At 59.3% G+C, this 5,917-nt stretch overlaps 1 pseudogene; it reads left to right on the forward strand.

The window, feature by feature from the left end:
- Positions 1–1,728: 1,728 nt before the first annotated feature.
- Positions 1,729–2,992, forward strand: LOC116587694 (annotated as a pseudogene).
- Positions 2,993–5,917: the final 2,925 nt, after the last annotated feature.

Here is a 5,917-nt window from a genome sequence, read left to right on the forward strand (position 1 = left end):
GGCTGCTGACGGGGCAGGAAGCCACCAAGTCTATCTCTAACCGTGGCTCTCTGGGTCGAGTGGAGAACTTATTAGGAGCAAAAGCATGGCCTGCTCTGGTGACCCTCCCCTTGCTGGGCTGCTGGTGGGGAAGGATGTGGCCTGCGAGGGGTCAGGAGCCGGTTGCAGGGAGACGTCCCCAGCGTGGGCTCTGGTCACAGAAGAGCCAAGAGCGTCAGCGCCTGGTGCTTCCAGGACGCCCTCGAGGACGGAGTGCCCAACGCAAACCAACCTCCAGCGTGGCTTCACCCCGACACGAGTTCCCAGCCACACCATGGCACCTGGGCATTGACGGGACACTGCTCGCCGAGCGTTCACCTCTCACTGGTTGATTAACATAGAACCTGCTTTATTGTATGGTCTGAGGTCATCTGAATTTCCCTGATGTTTGGACGGTTCCACGGCACCGGTTTCTGAACGGCCCCGCTTCCTGCCTGACTCAGCCGTGTGACGAGCATGCGTCCGTGTCCGTCCCGGGACCCGTGTCCGTCTGCACGGACACGCGAGCCCCGTCTGCCTGCACTTCCGCCGCTGCCCTGCTCTCGCTCTTGTGACTGGTGCCGCTTGAAGGTCACACGACAGCGCAAGCGTGACTATGTCCTGCTCAGTCTCCATTTCCTCCAACACTTTCTTGGCTGTTTTCACACATTTGTTCTTTTTTCAAGAATTTTTAAATGCACGAGAATATTTGATTATAAATGCAGTACCTTTATAAATGGATTTTACAAGAAACTCTCTATAATATTTGTCTGTTCCAAAATGGTATCATCTACAACTGATCATGATTCTGCATCTTCCATACTAACGGGCGCCCGTTACTTCCTCTTCATATTCCGAAGCATTTCTCAACGCTCCAGAGCTACGCGACATGTGGGAAGTAACAGCAGAGGCCCCTGTTTTCATTGTAGCAGGTATCTACTTCCTGCCTCCCTGCCAGCAAGGATCTGGGTTGGCAAAGGAACTTCACCTGCTTAAAACCTGTATTTCTGTTCCAGCTTGACCAGTACTTACCCAGAGAAAGCTGGAATCTTGAGAAATAGAGCACTTGTGACCCTTTAATTGTAACCCCGTGCGCTCTCAATGCAATGTATGTGTCGGGATGTTTCCTGTATTCAGTTACGTGTGCAACCCCGGGATGGTCAAGCCGCCTTCCGTTCTTGTGTAAGAACCTCATGCAGGGCCATCACATCCCTAGCCGGGAGGGGCGGGTCTACACAGGCTTGCGTGCGTGCGCCCATGTTTGCACACACGTGTATTTAGCAAAGGTCAGGAGCAGCCCCGCTCCAGGGAATCCCAGAGGAGCCCTGTGCCCTTAGCATTTTCCTCTCTTTTTCACACTTTAAATTTTCACGTATTAAAACTTCTTTAAGCTAAAAAGAATTTTTGGAAAAAAGTAAAGCTGCAACATTGTCAAAAATCATTATTTAGCCTTGGACACTTTAGATCTTTTCTGTCCTCCCTACACATTTTTCACATGGGAATAATGAGGTATGTGTGACATTTGGACCTGCCCCTTTCTCTGGCCGCCTTTCTAAATAATTTTCATGTGGTGTGAGGCTCCTCCCATTTCCGTTTTAGCCACTGCTTACTCTGCTACTTATCCCGCCCCCACACGCTTCCACTGTTGTAAATTTAATTAGCCCCTTCCCTCTTAGAAAACTGAATTTGACAGGCGTCTTCGTGTAAGTCATTTTTTACGGGATACACGCGGCATAGAACACTGTGTAAACTCAAGGTGTACAAGTGTTCATTTGATGACTTCGGTTTACATATTGTACGAGACTGTCCGTGTAGCAATAATTAGCATTTCTATCTCATTGCTTAATTATCCGTTCTTTGTCGTGGTCAGAATGATTAAGTTTCAGAGCGTGAAGTCCAACGGCTGCGGTACAACGCGGCCGTCTGCACTCATCAGCCTGGCACTGGATCGCTGTGGCGTACGTCTTACTCATTGCGAGTTCAGACCCTTAGACACCATCCGTCTTTTCCCCAGAACTCCCGAACCCTGGGGACCACGATGCTCCTGCGTTTGATTTTCTAGATTCCACGAGTGGGATCATGCACTACTTGCCTTTCTCTGACCTCTCTCGCCCCACAGAACACCTCCGGGTCCTTCCAGGCTGCTGCAGACAGAGAGCTGTCCTTGCTCGTGGCCAGCCAGCACTCAGTCGGGTCACACACCACGTCTCTTCCTCCCTTCACGCGTGGACATGTAGGTTGTCTCCATGTCTCGGCTCTTGTGAACAATGAGGCAAGGCACTTGGGCCTGGGAGGACCGATGTCTTTTTAAAAGTTTCCGGTCACTTATTTCCTTGGATAAGCATCAGGAGTGGGATGGGCATAAGAAATGTGCACATTTTGGTGATTCTTTACAGTGACCAGATGGTGTCAGATCGGACTGTGTCCGTGAGCTCGCTTCGCCGCGACACACACGGGCCCGGCAGCGGAAACAACGCCTAATCTCCCCCAGTCCTGGAGGCGAGGCCAGAGGTCCGACACGCACGTGTGGGCTGGCTGGTGTCTGCGGAGGCCTCGCTCCTCGGCGTGCAGCGGTCATCTTCTCCCTGTGTCCCCACCTGTCATCTTCTGTGCACGTCTGGTCCCACTCTTCTCTACTTGCCCGGACCCCAGGCGCTGTGGATCAGAGCCTGCACGCTGGTCCCTCACTGGTGCTGGCTGCGCGAGCTGGAGATGCCCATGGCCTCGAGCTTACCTGGCCCCGGGGGGGCAGAGGTCTCCTGGGGCAGGGGCGGGGGGTCCAGGTGGAGAGAAAGAGCCTGCGGCGGGCTGGTATGGGAATGACCACAGGACCCTGTGCCCTCACCCCAGCGCTGCACACTCTGGGCTCCTGGCTCGGCTGTCCCTTCAGAAAGGCCATGTCGCCTGCCCAGGACTGCCCTGGAAAACCCCTCTGGAGCCTCCTCTCCCTCCGGCTTTGCCCCCAGAAGCCTAGCAGGGGCCGCTCAGCTTTTTCTTCCCCCAGTAGTTCTCCTGTCTCTCAGGATCTTTCTGGGATTCCTAGAGCCTGGTGTTGAGGTTCTTGAAACTGGCGCTTCTAGTTTGACCCTTGGTGCCTTTCCTTTGCTTGTACTTTTCTTCTCTTCCTCCTTCCCCGCAGACTCGGGACGGCCACCTCCCGCCCACGCTCTACTGTATCCATCTGTCCTGTACGGAGCCACCTGTGATGTTGTCACTTACAATACATACATACACAGATTTAGTCTTTGACCCAATTTCCAGCACCGGGCACCTACAACCTCTGAATTCCCCAAGCGCTGAGAGTGTCGTGTTAAGAAGTGACCTTTGGAATCCAGCCCCCCAGGGTGGGAGCAGGTTGTGAGGGGAACCAATCACATGACTAGAGCCTCCCGCCTTTCAGTCCCACCGCCTACCCTGGGGGAGAGAAGGGGCTGGAGGTTGGGTTCAATCACAAATGGCCAATGATTTCATCAATCAGGCCTCTGGAGGGAAACCTCCATGAAAACCCCAATGAACGGGCTTGGAGAGCTTCCAGGTTGGTGAACACGTGGGGATTTGGGGAGAGAAAAACACCCAGCAGGGTCGCAGGGGGCCCCAAACCTTCTCCCATACCTGACCTTTATGTGTCTCTCCCAGGGGGCCATCCCCGTTGTGTTCCTTCCAAAAATACCGGTGATCTCAGGAGCTTCCTGAGTCTAACTGGCCCTGTGAGCCACACCAGCCAGTCAGTCATCAGATGCCAGAAGTGGGTTGCGGAGACCTCCTGGTTATAGTCTGTTGGTCAGTGCGTGTGGGTCTGAGCCCCTAACCTGTGGGGTCTGACTCTGACTCCAGCTGGAGGGGGTCAGGGTGAAGTTGGACTGTAGGACCCTTGGTTGCTGTCCAGCACTGCCGAGCAAGGGACCACCCTACCACACACACACACACACAGACACACACACACAGAGAGACACACACAGAGACACACACACACACAGACAGATACACACACACTCTCTCTCTCTCTCTCTTCATCCACTCAGCCATCAGGGGACACCTGGGTTGTTCCCACATCTTGGTTATTGACGTGTTCAGGGACATGTTCAGGACATAAGGGGTGTTGCTGGGATGGTCCCTGCCCCAGGGGCCCAGGGCCGGCTGAGGAGACTGGCTCACTCGGTGTCAAGTGCAGCAGCGGACAGTGAACGTGGGCCATGGGGTGTGCCGGACCTTCCCCAGGCTCCAGAACTGGGGCGACTGCTCCCTGCTCGTGGAACCACGCCACCTGGCTGGGCCCCTCTCTGAGCCTCCGTGTCCTGCTCCGTAACACGGGAAGGCTGGCTGCAGGGTCGAGGCTGGCAGGGCCCGGGGACAGCTCGCTCTGAGGGAGGGATGGGGGAGGCAGAAGCAGTCACACTGCCAAGCACTCTGACGGAAGGAGGGCTGCGCTGAGCTTCCGGAGTCCAGAGAAGGGCCACTAGCCGGGCTGGGAAGAGCTCTGCCTGCTACTGGTGAGTGTGGCCCCGGAGCGATGAAGGACTCTCCTGGGTGTTCGTGTTTCAGCAGGAAACCAGACGGACAGAACCATGGGGGGACTCACGCTGGAACTGGGGGAGTCCTACACAACCGGATGTACCAGAAGGAGACAGGTGGGAAGGAACCCGAGCTGGGACCAGCCAGCCCAGTGGGTCGGTGGGGATGAGGAGTTTAGATTTGAAGGAGGCAGAAGCAGCCTCCAGACACAGGGCGCTGGGCCGCTGGCACCCGGAGCCCAGGGAGCACGGCGGAGGCAGAAACGCAGGGGTCTGCAGGGCAGCCCAGCTGGGTCTGGGAGGAGAGGTGACCGCCCCTTCCCAGGAGCACCCCCACCCCACAGGCCTGGGGCCGGGGAGCCTGTAAGCTCTACTCAGTGATTTGGGCCCCTCCGCCGGAATGAGGGAATGTCACTAGGTCAGAGGGCTGCCTGGGTCACCCCCAGGTCATGATCTGATAAGTCCCTGCAGCCCTCGGGGTTTCACCTTCAGGACTGCTCACTCCCAGGCCCTCCGCCGGCCCAGGATCTGCTTTTGTGTCTGCGGACAGTCTCCGCCCTTCCTCGGGGGATCCCTCCTCGGGCCCCCGCGATTGCAATAGCCTCGTGCCCAGCACCCCACATAACGCACCGAGCTCTCCCCACGCCTCCCTGGCAGACTTTCCCTCCGTGGGTCCCCGCCGTCTACGCAGCGCCTGCAAAGCCAGTGGGTCAGCGCGGGGCTGCGGGGGCGGGGGGGGCGGTTCGCAGTCTGCGGCGCAGGCCCGGGGTCCGGCCGGTGCGGGACTCGGAGCCCCCGCACACGGTGTTCAGCTCGCGCCCAGAGCCGGGGCTTCTCCAGGGCCGCGCGCTCACCTCTCCGCGCCCGGGACGACGCCCGGACGGGCGACCCCGGGAGGCTCCCGCGACCCGGCGAACGCTGAACAATGCGACCCGGATCCGGGCGACCGCGGTACGCTGCGACCCCCGCACTGATAACCCTGCGGCGGGCAACTCCACCGCTGCCTCCGAGCCTCGCCCCTCTGGCGCGGAGTGGTGACCCGGCGGGGACCCGGGACGGCGCGGGGCGGAGCGAGAAGCGCGGCAAGGAGGGGGAGGGGAGAGATCGGGGGCGGCTGGGCCGCGAGGGGAGACGCGGCTGGAGCGCGGCGTAGTCGAGAGGACCGGGTGGGCCGTGATGGCAGGGGCGGGGCAGGAGGGCGGGGCGGGACGGCGGGGCGGGGCGGGACGGCGGGGCGGGGCGGGGAGGGACGGCGGGGCGGGGCGGGGCGGGGCGGGGCGGGGCGGGGCGGGGCGGGGCGGGGAGGGACGGCGGGGCGGGGCGGGGCGGGGCGGGGCGGGGAGGGACGGCGGGGCGGGGCGGGGCGGGGCGGGGCGGGGCAGGGCAGC

Source organism: Mustela erminea, chromosome 4 (assembly GCF_009829155.1).
Source record: "Mustela erminea isolate mMusErm1 chromosome 4, mMusErm1.Pri, whole genome shotgun sequence".
Classification (NCBI taxonomy): domain Eukaryota; kingdom Metazoa; phylum Chordata; class Mammalia; order Carnivora; family Mustelidae; genus Mustela; species Mustela erminea.